At 36.8% G+C, this 25,773-nt stretch overlaps 1 protein-coding gene and 1 non-coding gene across 2 annotated transcripts in view; both read left to right on the forward strand.

The window, feature by feature from the left end:
• Positions 1 to 25,773, forward strand: part of dscamb (Down syndrome cell adhesion molecule b) — a 140,365-nt gene that overhangs the window by 58,830 nt on the left and 55,762 nt on the right. The gene's annotated exons all lie outside the window — the stretch shown is intronic.
• On the forward strand, positions 23,949 to 24,020 carry trnae-cuc. Its single transcript has one exon. It is a non-coding gene; the product is annotated as a tRNA-Glu (tRNA).

Below are 25,773 nucleotides of genomic sequence, written 5' to 3' on the forward strand. Positions count from 1 at the left end.
GAATGAAATTTTCTCTCTCTCTTTTTCTCTCCCTCTCTTTATATTAGAAATGCTAAAAATAGCCCCCCATTATCCTGAACGCTCGGTAGAGTGTGTCAGCAATCAGTATAGCAAGCATGCTGTGCAGAAATTACAATAGCCGTCTCATACGCACATTTCTCCTCACTAACGCATTGCCCTCCGGAGAAACAATAGTGGCTAATTTACAGGAAATGTAGAGAGAGGTTTTATAAACGTTCGATCTCATCTGTATTTTTTTGTTGTTGTTGTTTTGTAAGGTACACATGGTCTTGATGTCTCTAGCAACAGAAATCTGGTCAGATGTGGTTAAACAGAGAGATTAGTGCAATTGAGTGAAATGGGCTTTCTATGTATATTCATTTGTTTTAAGCTTTGTGTAATCATAATAAAAGATATATCTTTCCATATTCTACTGTATATACTCAACAGTCATATATCCATTGATCCAGTCGGCAACCGTGTGGCAGCAGCATGCATAAACAAGCAACGTGCATAAAATCAAGTGAATATAAATCAAAGGTTTCAGTTAGTATTCATGTCAAGTATGGGGAACGGGGAGACAAAATTTGATGATTTAACCGTGGCATGGATGTTGGTGCCAGATGGACAGATGGACAGTTGAAGATTAATAAAAGGTCAGGTGACATTTTGTCACATTTAATGCTTCATGCATAGCATTGTTTATAATGACTTTAAAGGGGTATGTGTCAATAGGACTGCAGTGATCGTGTCCATACTGTGAGAGTCTGCGAACTCTAATAAATACTTTTGTAAGCATTTACAGTTTATAAACAAATTTTATAATGATATGAATGGAGCTTTACATAATTTAGATTAGAAATCTATTCATATAACAGGGACTGGATTATTAGTGAACAGTTTAGCTTTATTTGATGCAATAGAGGTTTTTTTTTAATATACTTTCGGATGTGGAAAAGAGATACATGCTATAGTAGGTCGTGTCCCTGGCCATGGTCCTGAAACAAGTGTTTGCCTGTTTCAGAGACTAGATACCAGTGGTTGCATATCTGAGGTATATATTTCTTCCAACTGTAGAAGTATGACATTACAATTAAATTATTTTACCTTACTCCATTAGACTATATTCATTTATTTCAGTTTCACAGAACACAGTAAATAACACGTCTAAGCAAGTTTATTTAAGTGCAGTGCAATCATTTTAGTAATTGTTTCATTTAGGTACAGTACTTTCTCCTGGTCCTTGTGGCATCTGGATCATACTTTGTGAACACTTTGCGCAAGACATTTAAATCCATTACAGACAGTCACACACAACAGTTCATCTACAACCATGAAATGGGATGAAACCAGAGAACCTGGAGGGAAATCATGGAGACATTGAAAGTAACTTGACCCAGACAGCAAACTGAACCCTAGAGATGTGATCTGGAAGTGCTACCAGCTGTGCCAACCCTTACATTAACAGACAATTAAAGAAATTTTACATATCATTGCACACAGCCATTCTTGCAAATTTTTTCATGATTTAGGAAGCTTTCCATCATCCTGTCTGACCCACGACTTGTGCGTTTTCATTTTGCCCACTGATGATAGTCAGTGGGAAATGAGTTCCTTAATAAGCCTAGCTTTGTTTACCAGAGATGCCAGCTGAGGAGATGACTCTCAGAGGGTGAATTAGAGTCCCATTGGGTTACAGCAATTTACAGCAGTAGCGGGAGGGGGGCTTTTCTGGCAGCATTTATTATTTTTTATATCTTGCGATTGTAATTCTGGAAAAGGAAACAGGCTTTATTGCCCCAAGGCAACAGTTGACATTGCATTACAAGCTGCAGCGCTGCTCAGCGCCCACCATTATTCTCATGTATATATACATCATGACTAAAAAGAAAACCCTGTTACTAATTCATCTACATAAAGGACTACAGTAGTGCCTGAGGGCATGAACAAATGAGAGCAGTTAGCAAAGCACCCTCCCTCCCTGCCGTACCCACCCCTCCCTTGCGTGCGCACCCACTGTCGACTGCTCTGTTAACTTGTCACTTGTAATCGCCAAAAATGCAAGGAACCATATGCCATGCTGTTTGTTGGAACAACCACCCCCAACCTCCCTACACGCTGCTGGCATGCTACTTCACTAGCGATTGGTGGCACGTCTCTACAAAGGGACGATCCCTCGAGCAAAGTGACAGGCGGCACGGATGAAAGCATCGCCTGCTCCGCTCTGCCGTGTGATTTTGCGATTTGCCATCTGTGATCCGAGCGGAATCCCTGCGTTCACTTTCATTTGTTGCATAATAGAGGAATGCGACGATACCGTAAGGCTGGGAAGCACGGCACATGCTAGCAGGCACCTTAAGCAGCCTCAGAGACTCCACCAGGGGGAATCCCTTCGTCTCATGCCATAACATGGTGCTTTATAACTCTGTATAATTATTTCCAATCAGTTAGGAGACATTAGCATCTGCAAGGAAGCTTGGACAAGGACGTGTCAATTTTTTCAAGCGTTTATGCAAAGAACTTGCATTCATGTAGGACACTCAGCTTGATATCTGTGCAGTAGGTTTTTGTGCAGTATAGAATGAAAGAAGTATATTGTATCAATATTGCCAAAAAATCTATTCTTCCCTCCTGACCACTTCTCACCCTTTTGCTGGCAAACGCTAATGAATGCTAATAGTGTACTGGAACATAAAGAGTGGGTTGTGCAGACATTCATCTGGCAGTACGCATGCACGTGCATGGAAAGTCTCATAAAGCATGGTTGTGTGGGCCTTCTCTGGCAGCTGCTACTTAATCTGATTATCTCTTATTTGGTCTGAAGAGACTTATGGCTTACTCCTGGGCCTGACCCAGCTTGCTCGCTCTACAGAACCCGAGCCATGTGGAGGAGCCATGCTCCTTCAAAGACTCACACAGAGCTGAAAAGCTTGTCTGGTCAACATTGGCTTCCTGTGCATGTAGTACACGAGTGCGTAATACAGAATGTTTAAATAATGTGTTGTAGTTTGACCCACTTCTTGTTTGTTTAAAAATACCCAGATATAGATATTTGGAGCACAAATCATGTCAGGTTTAGAGAGTGTCACTGTGTTACAATCAACCCACGATAATTCGCGGTTCAGAACTCACAGCTCGGGAAATTCTCGGGTTCTCATTTGGAACCTACCTAACAAGAAGTTGCGGATTATTTTAAAATATGCAGGAATCTGCAGCGGGACCAAATGTTCAATGACATTTTAAACTATGTTTTACTAAGAAATTTCATAAAATCTTTTGAAACACATTATTGTATTAAAGTGACATAATGTCTAGATGAATTCACTGAGGTACCAAAAGGGGTTGTGAGGGTGCGTCCAAAGTATGCTAATTTTCGGAACTTTTCCAGGGGACCACTGTACTCACATAGCGCTTCAATCTTATTTATTTCGGTGAGTCAGTGTAAGGTTATAAGGTGTGTTATGGAGAGTTGGTAGCTCAGTGGTTAAGGCTCTGCGTTTCTGTTTAGAAGGTTGGGGGTTCAAGAACCAGAATTGCCAAGCTGCTACACTTGGGGTCCTTGAGCAAGGCCATTAACCCACTGTGTTCCAGGGGTGCTGTATCATCCCTGACCCCAGCTTCTTAACATCACTAGGATATGCAAGAAAAGAATTCAACTGTGCTGTTAAGTACATGTGACAAGTATAAAGCACCTTTAAAGACGGAGCGAATATGTTACAGGTCTCCTATGAAGAATCAGATCTGTATTCCTTAATATATTAAAAGAATCATCTAGACCAAAATGACACTTTTAGAAAGAAAAAAAAGGTGGTTAGTTAAGCATATGAATGGGTTTTACTACATTAAAAAACATGCTTCTCTCTGCTATAGGGACATGGAAACAAACTAAAGTAAAAACCTTTTTTTAGATACTATATTGCAGTGTGTTGAGGTGTATGACTATAACATATTTTTTGCTGCTTTCTTGTCCATATTTTTTTTCTTTTTGGTATCTCATCCAATATTACCTCAGATCCCACATCTCACATAAGCTTTGGTAGTGAGATTCTGGGGAGCAAGGCTTATCTTTTCTTCTCGCTGCCTCATTCTGAAAAAAAAAAGGATTTGCAGAGCTATTTAAAGGTGCGGTTTGTTATGTATAGTGCCCTCTGGTGCTTGCGAGGTGCTCCGCAACTGCTGTGAAAAACATTGAGAAGCTTTTTCTCTTCTATCTGCCCCCACCCACTCTGCTAAAGGAGTTGCCTTTTGAAGAAAAAAGGGGCTGGGCTGAGCATCTCTGTTCTTGCTGGTGGCAAGGCTGAAGCCTGAAATGAAGAAACGTACTACATACACTGCATGCCAGTATTTTTTTTCCACAGCAAACCATGCATCATGTTAAACTGGTTATTTGTTAATGCGTGGAATCAGGACAAGAAAATAGATTACCTGGACCAGGAATAATCGCTTATCGGATTTAATGGAAACGCTAAAATATATGAGCTCAAGAGTAAAACATTTTAGGTTGAGCAACGCCTTATTTTTATTATAAGGCCATTTTAAGAATAATGTGAGGTAAACTATTATGCACACACTTGAAGACAGATGCTGCATTTCTGATTTCTTGTTTTCTAGCCCTGGTTGCCAGCAATAACATATTTAACATGATACCTGATTTGCTTAGTTGGGTTTCCTTTAAATACCAAATATAATGAGTGCTCAAACAAATGCCCTTAATTTGCTTATTAATATTTACAGTGTTTGGAAAAAACCTTTATCTAGACCACCATACAATTATCTTACTTATACAGCTGAGTTCCTGAGGGTTAAATACCATGTCCATGTTCAGGAGCAACTGCTTGGCTGGGCTGGGATTTGAACTTACAACAGTTTGATCAGAATTCCAACAACTTACACACTAAGCTACCACTGATACACTTTTGTCCGCTCTTTTTTTTTTTTTTTTTTGCTTGTCTTGTTTGTTTATTGTTTGTATGTATGTGCTACCATATGTATTTATTCGATTCCTTTAAAATAGTGTGATAAAAATAAACAGATGACAGAATATATAATCCACTCCGTTCACATTTTGTACTCCTAAGACTATGTTTCACATGTGCCTTACATCAGCCCAAATAAAGATACAATCTAGGAAAATGCTTCACTCCTCTAGATTACACTCACTGTGCAATCTCTGGATCTGTACATGACTGTACTGTATGTACAAGATGCATGAATCTACAGTCTGTGCTAGAAAGAAATCAGCTCCAGTGTCTCCATTATGCCATTTTCCTTATAACCACTAGTGGTGCTGTTGTTCTTGGTTCACAAAAAATAAATCTGCGTTAAATCTTTTATTAAAAGAAAAGCATTTGATGTCGATGCAAAAATGTACATTTAGTGATTTATTTTATTCTGTAAAAGACATGAAGCCACATTACTTCATAAATTTAACCCATTATACATGGCAGAAGCACCAGGTGAGATTTTTGAGCCTGATACTGGGATTACCTAACATCTGTCTTTGTGCAGTGTCTCATACTCTCTCTCACTCTCTCTCTCACTCTCTCTCTCTCTCTCTCTCTCTCTCTCTCTCTCTCTCTATATCTCTATCTCTGCCTCTTCTTTGCCCTCCCCACATCTGTTAGTTGTTTCGGGGCTTTGACTGTAATTAGACTTGAAAAGGACACTTTTAGCAGCAACATTCAATGATATTCAGTGCACACTTTTACACAAGCAACATCTAAGTTCCACATCAACACATGGATCATGTAATAGAACTCTATAAGCACTGCATTCAATAAAATCTTTTATATCTATACAAAAAAAATCTAACAATTAAAGGTGACCTTTAAGGTAATAGACAGCTTGGATAATTCACTCTACGAGCACACCTGACACGTCTTTAGATTGTTCACACAGCATGAAGGTCATCCACGCGGCAGGGGGCAGCATCTCCATTTCGTGCTACCCGCCGAGCCATATTCTGTCCTTCTGCTTTCCCCGTGGGTGTCACGTGCCCTTTTGTCACCGCGTCCGAAGGACAAACAGAGGTAGCATAGACCCTTAAATAACAAACATACTGTTAATATTGTGCAAAATACATTGCGTTTAAGTTCCTTTCATATATGCAAAGAAAATATTTTTAAAAGTAACCTGGAAAAAGGCGAACCATAATTGTGAAATGTGAAACAAAAAATCTGCAAAACGAACATAAGTTTTCTTTATGGTTAGTCGTTCCCTTTTATTTTAGAGACCAATGAAGACAAAAAACGTATAAACTTGAGATTTTCCCACTGAGATACATACAAAAAAAAAAAAAAAAAAATATATATATATATATATATATATATATATATATATATATATATATATATATATATATATTAATTAAAAAAGGTAGTTCTCGCCACTAGCTACAGTAGTCACTTTGTACAAAATAAATAAATATGCAAATAAATCAATAAAAATGTGTAAATTTGCAGTACACTAAATGTCATCAACTAGAAATAACCATGCCTTGTTCCCCTTGTTGATGTTATTCTCCCTTCAAGCTACTTAATTAGACGTTATGTATCACTGTTTTTACCTTTAAGGGTAAATTTACATTTTTTGTGCTTTTCGAAATAACAATGGACCATTTATTATCTTCATTGTGACAGTGTGGAGACAAAAAAAGTACCTCCATCTTTCGACCACTGATACCAACTTTGAGGGTTTGCAGCATATGGAAATAAGATCTAATTGCAGCCTTACTGTCAGTGAATATCAGCATACTTTATACCACTATATATTATAGAAATAGTAGGTCATGTTTTGTATGAAAGAAGTTAGACAGGAAGAGATAGACAGGATACATATTTAATCAGGGAGACTTTACCAGAGATAAAATGTGTCGGATATGATGGTGTGATTGAAGAGCGACAAATTCTAACTTGGTTAGAATTTAATGCTAGATGGTCATCATATGTTTGTATGCATAACCTACCTTGGAAGAATTCATGATATCTGGGAGGTGTTGGTGAGCTTCTGTCTTAATGATTAAATGAAATGCAATGATGAAATGCGTATTAATTCAGAAAGTAGTGCAACAAAATAGGGTCTCTTTGTCATGCCTGATAAATACAGATTGGAGGTACCACAGACGCCTTATTTGCTTTGAGAATGTTAATGGAGAAGTATAGCGAAGGTCAGAAGGAGTTGCATTGTGTGTTTGTGTATTTAGAGAAAGCGTACAACAGGGTGGCAAGAGAGGAGTTGTGGTATTGTATGAGGAAGTCAGGTGGGGCAAAGAAGTAAGTGAGGGTGGTGCAGGACATATATGAGGACAGTGTGACAGCAGTGAAGTGTGCAGTAGGAACGACAGACTGGTTTAAGGTGGAGGTTGGACTGCATCAAGAATCGGCTCTGAGCCTTTCCTGTTTGTAGTGGTGATGGACAGGGAGGAAGTTTATGGATGTGGTAAGGGAAAACATGCAGGTAGTTGGTTTGAAAGAGGCAGATGTAGAGGCCAGGGGGTATGGGGACGGATGATCCGCTATGGCGACCCCTAATGGGAGAAGCCGAAAGAAGAAGGCATAGTACCCTGAAAACCCTAACCCTAACCCTAACCCTGAAAAAAAAACCGGCCTGCTCTATGAACAGTTATTTTACCAGCTTAGCTACTGTTACTACTAAATAGAAATGAGTTATGTACAGTAAATGCATTTCCTTCTGCAATAATTCTGATTTCCTGTACATCTTGCCAAGTGCACTTTCGGACTGAAGTACATCTCTGTAAGAGAGACACATTATCCCAAGTCTAGATGCTAATGGCACTTCAAACTGCAGGGTTAATCTAAAGAAGACCTGTGGTTAATGTCTGAGTTTGAGATGACGTGATGGCTCATATTTCACCTAATAAAATATAGTTCAGTGGTTACTCTGAAATGTAACCTCAAACCACACCATAGGAACGGTGTATTGTTTCAGACATTTTTATTTAATCCATCATAGACATCAAAAACCCAATACACTCCCATCTTTCCTTGCTAGCTGTACAGTGTGTGTATATATATATATATATATATATATATATATATATATATATATATATATATATATATAGAGAGAGAGAGAGAGAGAGAGAGAGAGAGAGAGAGAGAGGAGATCTACAACAATGTTTTTTTAAATTTTTTTGTTTGTTTATAATAATTTTTTACTGGAAGCTATCCTGGACAATAATATGTGATTTATATTATTCCACTGTTATAAGACAGAATTTCCTACTTAAATTACATCATAAACAGAAGGAGTCTCAGTCCATGAGAAAGAATTTCACTGTTTGTCACTTAGTTTTTCCATTTTCCTTTGTTATGTTCCCACTAATCAGTCTGTCAATTAGTATGTTCTGTATACATGTACTATTTCTACACAGCAGTATTCATATGCATAAGAACTTAATTTTAATGTGCAACTAAAGCAGTATATTAAGTGTCTGGCTTTAAGACCGGTGTGTGATTATGTGGATGTTAGACAAGTTGAAATCTGAGAAAACTCACATGGTTCAGGAAAAATTAATACAGAAATATTAGATGTACAGTATGTTGTAGCTTTATAAACGAAACACAATGCTAGTGACCAACCGAATGAGCAGAAATCAGTCATCTATGGCACCATAGATTGAAATAACTTTACGTATCTAGAAATGAGTTTGACGATGATTGTATAGAGCAATGCAAGTGATACAACCATACATAGGGAGATTTAAATAGATAATGTTCAATATGCTTTGGTTGGGAAAAAATAGAAAATTACACTGCAAAAAAATGCATCCTAGCAAGTAAATATACTCAAATTAATTTAGTATTTCCAATTATAAAACTGCAATAAAGCAAAAATAAAATGAAACCTATTTCAAGCTGTTTCTTGAAATAGTCGTGTTCTATTGGCAGCTTATGTTGCTCATTTATTTCTAGAAAGAAGCAAAATGATCTGCCAATACAGTAAGGAAACTACAAGCTTGAAATGAGTAATAATGTTTAGAAATAGGTTACAATAATGTTATATTTGTAATGTGGACTTGAAGAGGTTTTGAGCACTTTGCTGTTCCTGGGAAGATCTACAACAATGTTTTTTTTTTGGAGTTTGTTTATAATTATGTTTTACTGGCTGCTATCCTGGATAAAAATATGTGATTCATATGTTCCACTGTTATAAGACAGAACTTCCTACTGATGATTAATAATTAAATTCCCATACTTAAATTACATCATAAACAGATAGATGGATGGATGGATGGATGGATGGATGGATGGATGGATGGATGGATGGATGGATGGGCGGGCGGGCGGATAGATAGAAGATAGATAGATAGATAGATAGATAGATAGATAGATAGATAGATAGATAGATAGATAGATAGATAGATAGATAGATAGATAGATAGATAGATATATACATACATACATACATTCATACATACATACATACATACATACAGACATTTGGGGTTGGAACTAATTTCCAGGCATGTAAACGGAAGTTTTAAATGAAATAACTAGCAGGAAAGATTTACTTGCAGCATTACAGCTTGAACTGTATTTGATATTCTAGGATTATTACTGGCCCATTAGCACCTTTAAAGAATGACAAAATGCACGTTTAAAGAGTGCGAGGATTTTGAATTTGCTAATGAAGAGCTTGTTTAGATGCTAAATGCTGGGGCAAAAGCTGAAATTGTGTGTGTCGGTGGGGAAAAGTGAGTCGGCTCAAATATAGGATTTTCCATCTTGCTCAGGATGATGGGATATATGATGGGGTTTGGTGTGTTATGTGTGTGTGTGTGTATGTGTGTGTGTGTGTGTGTGTGTGTGTGTGTGTGTGTGTGTGTGTGTTGTGGGGCGTTGTTGGTTGAGGAGGGGGTGCATTTCGAGCAGTTTTGCTTTCATGGCGGTTGCTGTGACAGCACAGAGGATTGATCGCTCAGGCTCCATTTTTCCAGGGCTGACGTCTTTGTTACGTTTCCTTCCCTTTATTCCTGCCACATGAATAGGATATACACTAGTCACACACTTGCCGCATCACTCTTATGTGCCACAGATTCACCAGCCTTTCCTTTCCTTCCTTCTCTCTCTCTCTCACTCTCTCTCTCCCTGCCTCTCACTCTCTCTCTCTATATCCCCCTTTTTTGGTTGTCACAGTAACCATCTCACCTTCTCTCTCCAGTCACACATAATGAGGTGAGTGTGGTGTGAGAGATAGATAGAGAGAGAGAGAGAGAGAGAGAGAGAGAGAGAGAGAGAGAGAGAGAGAAAGCAGGCAAAAGAGAAAAAGAAAAGCTAGAAGGTGTTAGCATGAACGGAAAAAAAAAACATTGTTTATTGAGACGATGCCAAATATATGTTTTCTGTGTATCTACCCCCCCCTCCCTTCTCTCTCCTTCTCTCACTGTCTCTCCCCTTTCTCCTGCACATATTGCATGTTTTTTTTTATAAGAGGGGGGAAAACACAGTGCTGTCACCTATTCTTCATGTCTCCTGCCTCTTGTGTGAGGCAGAGAATAGACAAAAAGGATAAACGAGTGAAACCATGCAAAGGAAAGAGAAAGGAGAGAGAAATGAAGGGAGAGGGAAGAGAGGAACAAGACAGTCAGTGACTTAGCATCTGTGGTCTTGTCATCTTTATGGTGTTGTTATTCAGTCTAGAAAACCCTCACAGAGCTCTGTTTTTTCCTCCCACGCACACACACACACACACACACACACACACACCCTTATGTGTCTGTCAGCGCCTTCTACACTCTGTGGCTATTTTCTAACCAGCAGCCTGCCTTCAGACAAAAGGAAAGCACTGCAGCTCATATGCTTTATCTCTGCTTGCCGTAATTGCCTTTCACTCAAACGCAATAACATAATCATTAACAGTTAATCACCCAGCACTCAAACAGTTATGATGATGACCAAAAATTGCCATAAAATTCAAATTCACCTTGTGGTCCTTATTGTGTGGTGGTGATGGTGGTGGTGGTGGTGCTGGTTCTGTGTATATACCATTCAATACTTTATAAAGCAATTGAATTGCTCCATGATTTAAAGTATTTCAAGAAGCAGCATATGCTTAACGATTATCCCAAATAATTATAATAGATATGGCTTAATAATAATAATAATAATAATAATAAATATTTCTTTTCATCTGTTGAGACCTGACCGGGTTGAATAAAATCCCGTCCTTATCTCCAAGCAAAACAGCCACCAGACACTGTTAGTGATGTAATATTGTACAAAGCAGGTTTAACCATTGCCTCACCTTCTTTTTTTCTTTTTTTATAATGTAGTCTTGACTGTAGGGATTTTTATTCCCTGTCTTTTTAGCTTTCAGAAGGCTATTACATATATATATATATATATATATATATATGTATAGGCATGTATATGATTCTAAAGACATTAACTTACTATAAATGTGGCAGCAAAGCAGAAAAAAAGCAAAGCAGAATCATTGTTAAGGGTAGGTCCTTTTTGAACATTGTGTCCTCACTGCTGATTGGCTATAGCGTGCGTCAGTCTGAAAGGCTGGGAAAAAACACACAGCTGTGCAATTCCGATGTTAAGAGGTAATACGAGCATGAAGAAATCTGATGCAGATATGCGATATGGACAAAAGTTTGTGGACACCATATTCCACATTTAATCACCATTTGCTGTTACAATATTAATAATAATAAAAAAAAATTGGAAGATGTTCCACTGGATCTTGGAGTGTACGTGTAAAGATTTTGATCATTCAGTTACAAGGGTGTTGTAAAGTTCAGGCAGGTTCTGGTGCTAGGTGAAGCCAGAGATGGCAAAAGTACACACATCCTTCAGTCAAGTAAAAGTACAATTGCTTATGTTTTAAAAGACTCTGGTAAAAGTTAAAGTACTGACTATACTTTTTCCCCTTAAGTTAAAGTTAAGAAGTATGAGCTCTGACATGTACTTTACCATGTAAAGAAGCCATTAGAACTACCTGTTTTCCAGGTCCCAGGATGAACAACCACCATTTAGAACACAAACAGAGAAAATATAATGCTGATCAGGTGATCAGGAATATCTCTTTTCTCAGTCATGTTTACATGGCTGACTCCCACTTTCTCATCCACGTTAGCCCCTGGGGTGCAGTCAGCATTCCAATTCATCCCAAAGGTGTTCAGTAGGGTTGAAGTCAAAGTTTTGTAGCAGGCTACTCAAGGCACTCAGAGTTCCAATTAATCCCAAACGTGTTAATTGGGTTAAGCTCAGAGCTCTATAGCAGGCTTTATGTCTTCATGAATCTGGCTTTGTGCACAGGGGTATTGTCATGCTGGAACAGGTTTGGTTCTCCTAGTTGAATTGAAGGGAACATGTAATGTTACCGCATCCAGAGACATCCTATAAAATTGTGTACCTCTGTCTATGTGGAGGCCAACAGTTTGGCTACGAACCACATATGGCTGGAAAAGTTAAGAGTCCTTTTGTTAATATAGTGTATATAATTAATATTTTATATTAATTATACTTTATTAATCCCATAATGAAATTGTTTGGTTGCAGTTGCTCACAGTAAAAGATCAAAGTAAAGATTAAAATAAAACATAAGTAAATATCTAATATTATATACATATAAAGGTGTATATTAAATTAAATGTATGGCAACATGAAATTTAATTTGTAGCAGCAGTGACTACCATAAATGTTTTATAAGTTATTGAAAAAGTAACTACTTATTATTATTATTATTATTATTATTATTATTATTATTATTATTTTATTAATAAAATTGCACATACCTTCCCAAAACATTAACACATATAAGTGTGGCACGAAAATCTATAAATATAACTATATCTATATTATCTATATCAGGGAGCAGCTGTTGATATGATTTGAGTCCAAAAGAGATGCAATAATTATTGCTGTAAACCAACCACTTAAATGATGCAGAGATAAAATGTCCTTCATATATAAGTATAATTAAAAGCCAGTTCTTTTACACAGCCTTCTATATTACATTTTCATAAAAATAATCATAAAGAACCTTTTTGTCACTGATGGCAGAAGGAAATGGATGCAATTGCAACTTATTTTATTAACAAACACTAGGACCATGCAGGGTGTGTTCCTGCCACACACTCTGTGTTCCCGGGTCAGACTCTGAATCCACAATAACCCTGAGCAGGCTAAAGCTGCCTGCCAAATGGTGATACCTGGCTGAACCAAAGATTAATTTCTGTCTAATTAATACTTTAATGTATTAAAATGAAACGCTTATATGGAGCAGACTATTCTCTGAATACACTTTACAAATATTGTGCCATAACTTATATATTCTACATCATCCCAGTTATGTTTTTTATCATCGATTAATGATCACACAAGATGGGAGTATGCCATATTTTGATTATATACTGGGTTCGGTAAAAACCAGGGCTGTTAAAATTCATTGTAACGGCACGAATTTTATTAACACGCGATTCACGCAGCGCACATTTCTGTTTGACCATTTTTATCAAAAGTATAAATTATTAAATATCAAAGAGGAGAAATTAAAACATTCAACGCAACACATTTATTCTCAGTTTTTTATAACTTACATAAAAAACTCTGAAAATTATTTTTTCTTATTTACTAAACACAGATTTTACTGATGCGCCAAGTCTTAGCACCAAAACCCGCCTTTATGAACACATCTTAACCCTCTGGCGTCGAAAACCGTGCCCTCATAAGGCCAAAACAAGCTTAAACTACTTTGTCTTTTTTTATCGTACAGATAAGAGGAATTAAATACATTTAAATTGAAACAAAAAGTAACCCTCTAAATCAATTAAAACAGTTACCGTATTTTCCGGACTATAAGCCGCTACTTTTTTCTTTGAACCCCGCAGCTTAAACAACAAAGCGGCTAATGTATGGATTTTTCCGGGGGTTTTCCCGGTTTCACAAACTTTAAGCTAAAAAACTGAGCCCCATAACATTAGACCAATGAAATTGCCGAACGGGTTCAGGTGAACCAATGAAACTCTTTATATTAACTCACACTCCCATTGAATCGGGCTGCACCACATCATAAATATGGATGAGGTTCCTCTGACGTTTGACCTGCCACTCACTCGGACTGTTTACAGGAAAAAACTGTAGACAATCAATCAATTGAAATGAATCAATTTATAAATTTATGATTCGTCACGCTGAAAACAACGAGGCATGAAAAAAATGCACTTCACCTGCGTTCTGAGCTGCACGGCTTTAGGAGAAAAGCGTCACCGATGGTGATTTTTAAACGCACGACGATGCCAAAAGAAAAACTCTCGAGAGAAATTGTTTTGAAAGGAAGGAGGAAGACAGTGAACAATGATTTTCTCTTGTACTGTATAATGACAGCGGACCTGCTCAACCACTCTAGCAACCCGGAAAAACTATCGGTATGGATTTTTGCTAAAGATATTTGCTCTTTTTTGTCCAACAATTAACTATCGGAGTCAATTAGTCGGCAAAACCGATGAATTGGTTCGAACTTTAGTTTAAAATATCAGTGCATCATTCATTGTTATTTACCGTATTTAAAAAGAAAGAATTAAAATATTTATTGGTGATAGTGAATGAGATGACTTTTATTTGTTCGTTTTATTTGATCTTGAAGATCTTAGGTCAGTTATACTGAAATATTTATTCATGTGATACAAGCAATGTCAAATAGGGACATTTACCCTGTCATTATACAGTAGTTGGAAAATGGCTTGTCATTTATGTTATGTTGTCCCCTAACAAACAACTGTTAATGTTGGCCCCCTGTGTGACATAGGAAAAAGCAAGCACAGGCTGGATAGTATTCTACCCTACTGTAATTAGCTCTCCTTGTGTAAAAACAATGAAAAATGCCTTTACAAATTGTACAAAGAGTGAAATCTGGATACAGATCAGAAGTTTTTCATTCTACACAATAGGACACACCCTTGATCCTTCATATATACAAGCAAAACAAATACAGTAGTTAGACTTGGTAATGCAATCACTAAATAGAGACCATATGTACCGTTGCCTGTACTGTAATGGTAACATGGAGAGTCAAGCACTTTCCTTTTTTTATTCATTTCTTGCATCAGCTTAATTAGTCACATCTGATGTTAATTACATAAAGTATAGAAAGTAGCACTCTCAAGTAGATCAAATTAGACGCCATACAGAGATTGAAGCGTCTCGTTCTTTCTGTCTGTAGAGACGGAAAAATGACCTGTGAGAGGCGTACGACTGAGAAAATTAGTCTAAATTGGAACTTATAGCGGAGTATAAAATGTCGAAACGAACAAATTACCACTTTTTCCCTTTCATTTTTTTGTGAAAAAATCCAAGTTTTCGAAAACAAAGCGTTGATGCGAACAAATCATTCTCATTCAATTCCATGCAACTCATTCTTCACTTTTACGGAACAAGACTTGGTATTAAGTTTGAACAAAAGCGGAACCAATGCCGAACGAACTGGGACACGAGGCTCTAAAAAAACAGAAAGAACTAATTTCAAATCGAACCCGGACTTGAAAATAGTTAATAGTTATGTCTTTTGCCATAGTATTATTTCAGGATCCAGCATTATGGGATCCAAAAATATTTTAAATGATATTACAACTGAAATCAAAACGATCGTATCTTGACTAAGCTAATAAACAAACCGATGAGAAGCCCTTGAATTATATTTCTGCCTGAAATAAATTCTCATGAAGGACAGTTGAAAGAAATGCATGCTTTCAATTTTCATGCACATTTCTCATCCCCTTTCTTTTTTTCCCGTATTTTTTTTTGCAATTATTTCTTTTTCCCAAGCGTGTGTTTCTTGATGAGATTATGTCAGTGTTAGCGAAGTGAAGCATATCCTGCCTACATCCAGGCAAAAAAACTGAAAATGCACCAAACCTCCTTCTTAAAAAATGTGCTGTCTCGCTCTTCATATCTTTTTCCTCATGAATGTCAATTCTGCCACGCATTGTTTTTCTTTCCTCATCTTCCCCTCCCTCTGTGTGTGTGTGTCTGCTTGTGGCAGGGATGCAGCTGATAAAGGCAGCTATTTGCTCAAGCTTGGCCCACGTGGCACATCATTTTTAACCTCAATTTCCTTATATGAATGGAACCCCTTAACACACACAGACAAACAAGCACTGCTCGCTCATAAAGTACATACCTCAAAACACCAGCATATACTACTTCTGCCTCTTAATTGGCCTGTGTTTGTTAGATTCACGCCACTAAATCACTGGTCTTGACACGGCTGCGATGATCAGATTGGCTTTTATTTGACTTGAGACCAGCAAGTAGAGTAAGAACTGACTTTACATCCTGACACCAATCATGTGAAGCAATAAAAAAAAAACTAGAGAAAAGTAGAAAATATTTATTACAATTCAATGTGAGTATGTATATGTGTGGTACCAGGTATTTTAAGCAAACAACCAACGAGCAGAAAAGGAAATGTGGATATTACAACTTTAAACAATGTGATTTCCCTTATGACTTTTAAAATACCCTTTGTTAAATATCTGTGTGCTGTAGAAAAGCAGAAATATGCATGACAATTTAATCTGTAATCAGATCCTTGCTTTAAAAAAAGCTTTAAATATAATTTTATCTTTATTTTATTTTTTTTACTTCTGAGATAAAGAACTTAAAATGTGGGAATGTTTTTGACTTGTGAGTCAAATATATGCAAAAGAGAAAGTTTTTCTGTCCCCTGCCAAAACATTTACTGTATATGTATTACTGCTCATTAGAGTAACCTATCTATATACATACATACATACATACATACATACATACATACATACGTACATACATACATACATATGTACATATGTAAATATAAATATACGCACACACACACACACACACACACACACACACACACACACACACACACACACACACACACACACACACACATTTCAGCCAAGCATCTGCAATGCAATGTGTGTCAGCTTCAATGCTATGATTCCTTTCAAATATTTCATACATACAGTACATTTCACCAATGCCCCACTCTTAAACTAGAGCAAATACTTCATACTGCATGCTTACTTCATTTTTTTCTACTAATGCTACACACACACACACACACACACACACACACACACACACACACACACACACACACAAACAACAAAAACCCTACTTCGATTCTATTAACCATAAAATAACAGGCATTATGTTTTTGGTTTGCAGAGTTATTTTTAAAGTCCTGCATGTGTTTCTGTCGACCGTGCAGACTTACATTCTAATTTAGGTTGTTAGTGCTTAGTTACACCCGGCAGGATCAATTACGAGGAATCTGTGTTCATTTCTATGCCATTAACTCACTAAATCTTAATCAACTCACCCGGCTGTGTGAGGGAAAATAGCTCTCATGCTCCAGCATATCACATGACTGCACATAACGATATACAAGTCTTTGCATCATGTAATCAAATCCATCAAATAGTAATTAAGGTGCAGGATTTGCTTAAGATTTGGCTATTTTCTGAATATAGGTCGGCACAGGTTTATAGGCCTCCGGCTGTTTTCGCATGATTTCACTATGTGTTTTATGGGTAATTGTCTTCCACCATTCCGAGTCCCTGGAGTGCACACTTAAAGGCTACCTTCAGCACCCGTCCAAACTGCTGTGATGCCCGGAACTATAGTCCTCTCTCAGCTCCTTTACACCCTCGTACCATCTCCCTCTGTCTGTCTCGTCAGGTGAACAGAGGTTTAGTTATCGCAGATTAACGGAAATTAAAGCACTGGAGCTGTTTGAACTTTCATACGAGCCGATTTGAAAAATGCTATGTGTAGGCGTTATCAAAGCTTCATTCAGCATAATTTAGACACAAAAATATGTCAGGAAAAGCAAGCATGGCATTCTGTCATAGCTGGGTATGTAGCTCTCTCTCTCTCTCTCTTTAGCATTGCATGCTAAGAGTCAAAATGCAAAGACTAGCTGTGCAGTGTGTCTGCATATACAGTTGTATGCAAAAGTTTAGGAACCCCTGACAATGTCCATGATTTTCATTTATAAATATTTGGGTGTTTGGATCAGCAATTTCATTTTGATCTATCAAATAACTGAAGGACACAGTAATATTTTAAGTAGTGAAATGAGGTTTATTGGATTAACAGTAAATGCGCAATGCGCATCGAAACGAAATTAGACAGGTGCATAAATTTGGGCAACCCAACAGAAAAATCACATCAATATTTAGTAGAGCCTCCTTTAGCAGAAATAACAGCTTCTAGATGCTTCCATTAGCCTGTAATAAATGTCTTTTGGACCATTCTTTCTTACAAAACATCTCCAGTTCAGTTAGGTTTGATGGTTGCCGAGCACGGACAGCCGCTTCAAATCACTCCACAGATGTTCAATGACATTCAGGTCTGGGGACTGGGATTGACATTCCAGTACATTGTACTTGTTCCTCCTGAGTAGTTTTTGGGTCGTTGTCTTGTTGAAATATCCATCCCCGGTGTAACTTCAACTTTGTGACTGATTCCTCAACATTATTCAAGAATCTGCTGATATTGAGTGGAATCCATGTGACCCTTAAATTTAACCAGATTCCCAGTACCGGCACTGGCCACACAGCCCCACAGCATGATGGAACCTCGCCGAAATTTTACTTTGGGTAGCAAGTGTTTTTCTTGGAACGCTGTGTTCTTTTGCTGCCATGCATAACGCCCCTTGTTATGACCAAATAACTCAATCTTTGTTTCATCAGTCCACAGCACTTTATTCCAAAATGAAGCTGGCTTGTCCAAATGTGTGTTTGCATAACTCAAGCGACTCAGTTTGTGGGGTGTGTGCAGAAAAGGCTTCTTTCGCATCACTCTCCCATACGGCTTCTCCTTGTGCAAAGTGCGCTGAATTGTTGAACGATGCACAGTGACACCATCTGCAGCGAGTTGATGTTGTAGGTGTTTGGGGGTGGTCTGTGGGCTGTTTTTGACCGTTCTCACCATCTTTCGCTTTTGCCTCTCCAATATTTTATGTGGCCTGCCACTTCTGGCCTTAACAAGAACTGTGCGTGTGGTCTTCCATTTCCTCACTATGTTCCTCACAGTGGACACTGACAGCTTATATCTCTGCGATAACTTTTTGTAGCCTTCCCCTAAACCATAATGTTGAACAATCTTTGTTATCAGGTCATTTGAGAGTAGTTTTGAGACCCCAATGTTGCCACCCTTCAAAGGAGAGTCAAAGAGAACAACAACTTGCAATTGGCCACCTCAAATACCTTTTTTCATTTTGGGAGGCACCTGTCTATGAAGTTGAAGGATTAATGAGCTCACTAATCCAATTGTGTGTTCCAATGTATTAGTGCTAAGTAGTTAGAGGTATTCAAATCAACAAAATGACAAAGGTGCCCAAATTTATGCACCTGTCTAATTTCGTTTTTGATGCAATTTGCGCATTTTCTATTAATTCCAATAAACCTCATTTCACTACTGAAATATTACTGTGTCCTTCAGTTATTTGATAGATCAAAATGAAATTGCTGATCCAAACACCCAAATATTTATAAATGAAAATCATGGACATTGTCAGGGGTTCCTAAACTTTTGCATACAACTGTATGTGTATACTATATGTCTGTACACTGTATATATGTCTGTATTGCATACATACATATATACATATATATATACAGTATATATATATATATATATATATATATATATATATATATATATATATATATATATACACACACACACACACACACACACACACACACACACACACACACAGTAGACTATATACTGTACACATATACAGCACAGCACATACATTATATGATACATGTATAGTGTTACATAAAATACACTATATAGACACTATACATTCTGTACACTATATTGACTGTGCCACACACTCTACATTCTATGCACTGTGGTACACACTTTACTGCACCATAAACAGAATGATCTACACACCATATGGACACACATATGGTACCAGCCACTCTACACTTCATGCACTCTAAACTATAAAGCCTGTACAGACTCTGCAAAAATGTAGTGGTATATAAAAATTTACACTATATACTATAAAGGCTTTATATACAATGTATACAGACTGCACAATACACTATACAGATTACACACTATACAGATTACACGCTATTCAGATTATACATTATATAGATTACACATTGTACAGACCACACACCATACAGATCACACTCTATACAGATTACACACTATACAGATCACACACTATTCAGATCACATATTATACAGATTACACACTATGCAGATTACACACTATACAGATTACACACTATATAGATTTTACACTATCCAGATCACACACTATATAGATTTTACATTATACAGATCACACACTATACAGATCAGGTACTATACAGTTCACGCACTATATAGATTACACACTATCCAGATTACACATTATACAGATCACACACTATACAAATCACACACCATACAGATTACACACTATACATATTACACACTATACAGATTACACACTATTCAGATCACACAATATACAGACTACACATTATACAGGCTTCACACTAGACGGATTACACATCATACAGATTACACATTATACAGACTACACACTATACAGATTTCACACTATACAGATTACATTTTATGCAGATGACACATTATACAGACTACAAACTATACAGATTACACACTATACAGATCACACAATAACCAGATTAAACATTATACAGATTACACATTATACAGACTACACACTAAACAGATCACACAATATACAGATTACATAATATTCAGACTACACAGTATACATATTACACAGTATACATTTTCCACATTAAAAAGGTAAATAAATCAGACTCCTGAAGCCTCAGCTAAAAGCGAACATACCTTTGTTAATAAGATATGTTAATTCCTTAAGGCTGCTCTAATCTTAATTATTTGTGCTTCATGAAATGTCAATATCTTACTACAGTAAAGCTTTGGAATGATTTAAAATAATCACTGCTAATATAAATGCATCTTTGTTTTTTTTGTTTTTTTGTTTATATCCCAGACAGATTACTCTAATTTTGGTTCATACCTAATTATTTATCTGACCTTTTGTTAATGTCAAACAGCATACAGTTTTACATCCCTTGTGGATTATTTGACCCGGCAGGAATTTTCGGTTTTCCCCGTTTTTGGCTCTTTTTATTTTATTTATTTTTTACAAAAAGAAGTATGGTCAAAGATGATCATTTTCCTATTTATGTTTGGATCCTGGATGACTTTATGGTCATGTTTTTACCATTAATTTATCTTTATACTGAACTGAAACCGGATGAGTTCATTTAATGTCATTTTAAGAAAAAAATGTAGATTTAGATTCATTTGCACACAGAGCCTCTATCAGACTATTATACAGTACTGATGATGCAAGTTGCCTCCAGGGTGACCCCAGTTTTCGTCTAGCACGCATGGTTTTGTGAGATAGCATTCAGAGGACAGGAGCGCAACAAGAGGCAGATAAAGTGCCCAGGCAGATGATTGCTCCAATCAGGTATTGAGGTGCATGGCCAAGCTGAAAATAACCCAGCTCTTGTCAGACAGACAGAAAAAGTGCTGGTAAGATTGACATGGCCCCCAGGCAGTGGTATAGTTTAACGAGTTCCAGCATAACGAAGTCTTATGTGCCGTTTGATTACTCTCTCTCATTTTATCTCTTGCCCTTGTACTCACTGGCTTTTTTCACATTTTCCCCCTCCATTTTCCTTCAATCCTTGTTCCTCCTGTCATGCTGCCTCCATCTCAGGAAAGCCAAACTCAAACATTTTTTTCAGCCTTATATGCACCCTGGGGAAAGGAAAAGGAAAAAAATCTAATTTCACTATGTGGAATACTATTGCAATATTTATAACATTTATGTTTAGATTAAATATGTAAAAAAAACTAGCCTGTTGTAGTGATGCAGCTTCGTTAAAAATGCTATTCTATTTAGTATAAATAATTGTCTACACTTAATTATATACACAATTATATACACAAAACCCTTAAAAAACTTTTAACAGTGCTATTAGCATGTTCTAATCATGTTTTGTTCGACACAATGTCTTTGAAAAACACTATTGTTAATTTAGTGATCATTATATAATGAATTTAAAGCTATTTGGGATTCATCTTGTGTGTTAAAGAAACTAATGGTACATGAAAGATAAAGCTTGTGCTACTCAAGACATGTCAATTATATTTCGACACATATCACAATATTATTCATTACAAATGATTTTAACATTTGTACTGAATAATATTGTGATTTGTGTCCAAATATAATTTTACATGGAGAAGGTAAACGTTTAATATTCAACAACAGTATTGCCTCTGTACATTGAATTGAATGCTGAAAATTCTAATTGCTTGTAAGTTAATGTTGATGTTTAGCAAACATTTATTTTGAGTACATCAAAAATAAGGACAACCGATAGTGGATTTTACTGATACCGATAGCTTGGTTGGATTGTACTCGGTAGCTGTTTAATCAACCGATGGATACTGGATTAAAAAAATAAAATAAAAAATAACACTCCACGTAAAATAGTAATAAACCTTATTTTAAAAAAAAATTATTACAAAGTACTGAATCTTTGAAATTTTCTAAATGAAACAAATATGAATATATTAATTATGTTAATAAATATTGAGGACAAGACATGCATCCAACTGAAACAAAAAGTAACACACCAAATTTATTAAAAAATATAAAGGAATAAGAACAATAGTTCAAAATAAAAACGTGGCATCAATGATTTCTTTCTAAAGGCCATTCTCATACTGTACAATGCAACCCGGAAAAACCATCGGTAGTAATAATATAGTGATCAACTATCAATGGCAATTATTCAGCTATACCTTTAAACCATCATTCTTTAATAAATATATTCGCACTGGCAAATTGCTGTGGGATAGTAAGGAAAAACACTTTGGATTGGTAACAGTGATGCCAATTTACATGAAGCTACATCACACTAGGCCATTACTGACTGTTTTCCTATAGCAGTATTCCTTGTCATGTTTTATTATGAACATAATTTCACATATTATCACATTGTGCAGCTGGGCACAGTCTAAAGATCCATGCCAAGGCTCATTGATGCACTTGGGGAGCGAAGGCTGCCCCCCTGCTTGTGGTCCGATCCAACAGACGAGCTCCTGTAGCTCAAATTGCTGAAGAAGTTAATGCTGTTAATGCTCGATGGGTCAGAACTGTTTTGGCAGCAAAAGGGGGACCAACACAATATTAGGCAGATGGTCATAATGTTGAGCCTAATCAGTGTACATTCTTTCATACAACTTTATAACTGATTTATTTCTGTAACGCTGCTTTGAGACAAAGATTTTAATTGAATTGGACATATTATCAAATTATCAAAGAAGCAGCTAAATAATATATGTAAAATAAGACTTTGTTGAATGATTTATAATATATATATATATATATATATATATATATATATATATATATATATATATATATATATATATATATATATACTTATGCTTTAAAGTGCTTATAGAATATTTATATATGTACAGTACATACTGTATATCTTTCTGAAGCATGCTGTTACATGCCAGATGATGTCATCAGCTTTACGTTAAAAGTTGGATTGTTCTGTACTGTATTTGTTCGGAGTTCCGGGTTACCCACTGTTGCCATGATGATGTTGGCTGCTGTCAACACATCACTCTAATAGTGACAAATGGTACTCATTACATCAGCGTTAATTTGCCCTCTCTATCAGCCTGGGATGCAGATACTCAGGCTGAGCTGATCGAATTGTCAGTGTAATTACTGGCATAAGACCTTATTAAAAGCCTGGGCCTCTGGATCCAGTGTCAGTCACTATAGGCAGGCGTATCACTCACTGGCATCTCCATACTGCTCACAGACACTCTTTACAGGCATTACTTTATGTCCTGTTACTTATAAGAGAAGATGTGGGTTCCCTGGTGGTCTAGTGGTTAGGATGCGGCGCTCTCACCGCTGCGGCCCGGGTTCGATCCCCGGTCAGGGAACCGACCCCAGCCATTAGGGTTGCACAAGCCTTAGTGCCGGTCCCAAGCCCGGATAAATGGAGAGGGTTGCAGTAGGAAGGGCATCCAGCGTAAAAACATGTGCCAAATCAAACGTGCGGATGGTCCACTCTGGCGACCCCTAATGGGAGAAGCCGAAAGAAAGTTTTACTTATATGAGAAGACGTGACATGGTTGTTTGCCAAGGTCTAATTTTTCTTAATGTTTTTGTTTCTTTTACTTTTTTTAAAGATATAACCACTAAACAAATATTAAGGACTTTGTGGGACCACGTGTAATTTCATGTTACAATCAACTCAAGCACTATTTCCACTTGCAATGAAAATATTTGTTTAAATCTAACTCAAAATTGGAAATAATAATGTGAATTGCAGTGCACTGATTAGTTTGACTCAAGTTGAGTTGTTTTATTTGTCCACTGCTTTACAATAGAAATGGCCAAAACATCAGCTTTTGGCTGAATCAGTAGATCCTTAATGACCAAGCCAGTGTAACATGCCGAACTGTGGGGCAGGATACAGGAATGTAGACTCAGCTTGTGTCTTATTAATTTGGAGGTGGTGGCATAGTGGTTAAGGCATTGGATCCAAAGGTCATGAGTTCAGATCCCAACCACACTATGGGTCCCCTTCTGGGCCCGAGCAAGGCCCTCGACGCCAATAGCTGCTCAGTTGTATGAATGAGATAAAAATTGTAATTCTTTATGGATAAGGGAGTCTGCCAAATGCCATTCATGTAAATGTATTAAGGTTAGAAGAATTAAATCTGTAGATTAATTCTTAATTTAACAATGCGAAGAGCCACAAGAAAGGAAGAACAGGAAGCATGGAATACTAAGGCATACATTTAATGATGAACAGAAACAGAAGGGAAACAAGTAAGGAAACTAATCAAGACACAGAACAGGTGAACACATTAGGGTAATCAATCAATGTCAATGATAGAGGTACGGACCAAAATCAAAGCAACATTGTAGCAAAAAAAAAAAAAAGGCCAAATAATGAGAAGGAAAACTGCCTGGGATGACAGAGGAAAAACATAAGAAAACCTAATCGCTGTATTTTGGGTGACATTAATGTACATTACAGTTTATAGATGCAAACAAAATGTGGATTGTGATTATAATGTTAATCATAGTGTGAATTGCTAACGTGAGCACAGAATGATCTTTAACGATTTAGTTAATTTATGCATTACAATACTGAATTCATCTATTTTTCCGTGCCTACTAGCTTATAAGCTATCCTCATGCCTGAATTTTATGCTCCAGACTTTTGGGGGGGGGTTGAGTCACTGCAATGCATTTAGATCAGCCTCAGAGCATGTCTCAGATATTTTAAGGTTTAGAAATATCTGACTTCTGAGTAAAACAGAACTGAATATACGGCTGCCTTATATTTAAATAAAAAAGCGATAAATAAAAATATATACTTGTGTGAGACACAGCAATCTACTATAACATTAAATGCCACATATAACGATAAATGGCCTCAGCACCAAGCTATATTTGGGGATTATTACAGTTTTTATGTACAGACTCCAGTATGTACAAGATTTGTATTTATTACAATTTATTACTATGTAGAAAAACTTACTGGGCAGTTGAACGTGACCACATAATTCAAAACAAATATGCATTGTGTTTTGTAATATGCATTTATTTATCTTTGTTACTATTTCTAATGTAATTCACACTGATCAATTGTGCAACTTTTGACCACAGACATGGAGTAAT

This window comes from Silurus meridionalis, chromosome 20 (assembly GCF_014805685.1).
Source record: "Silurus meridionalis isolate SWU-2019-XX chromosome 20, ASM1480568v1, whole genome shotgun sequence".
Classification (NCBI taxonomy): domain Eukaryota; kingdom Metazoa; phylum Chordata; class Actinopteri; order Siluriformes; family Siluridae; genus Silurus; species Silurus meridionalis.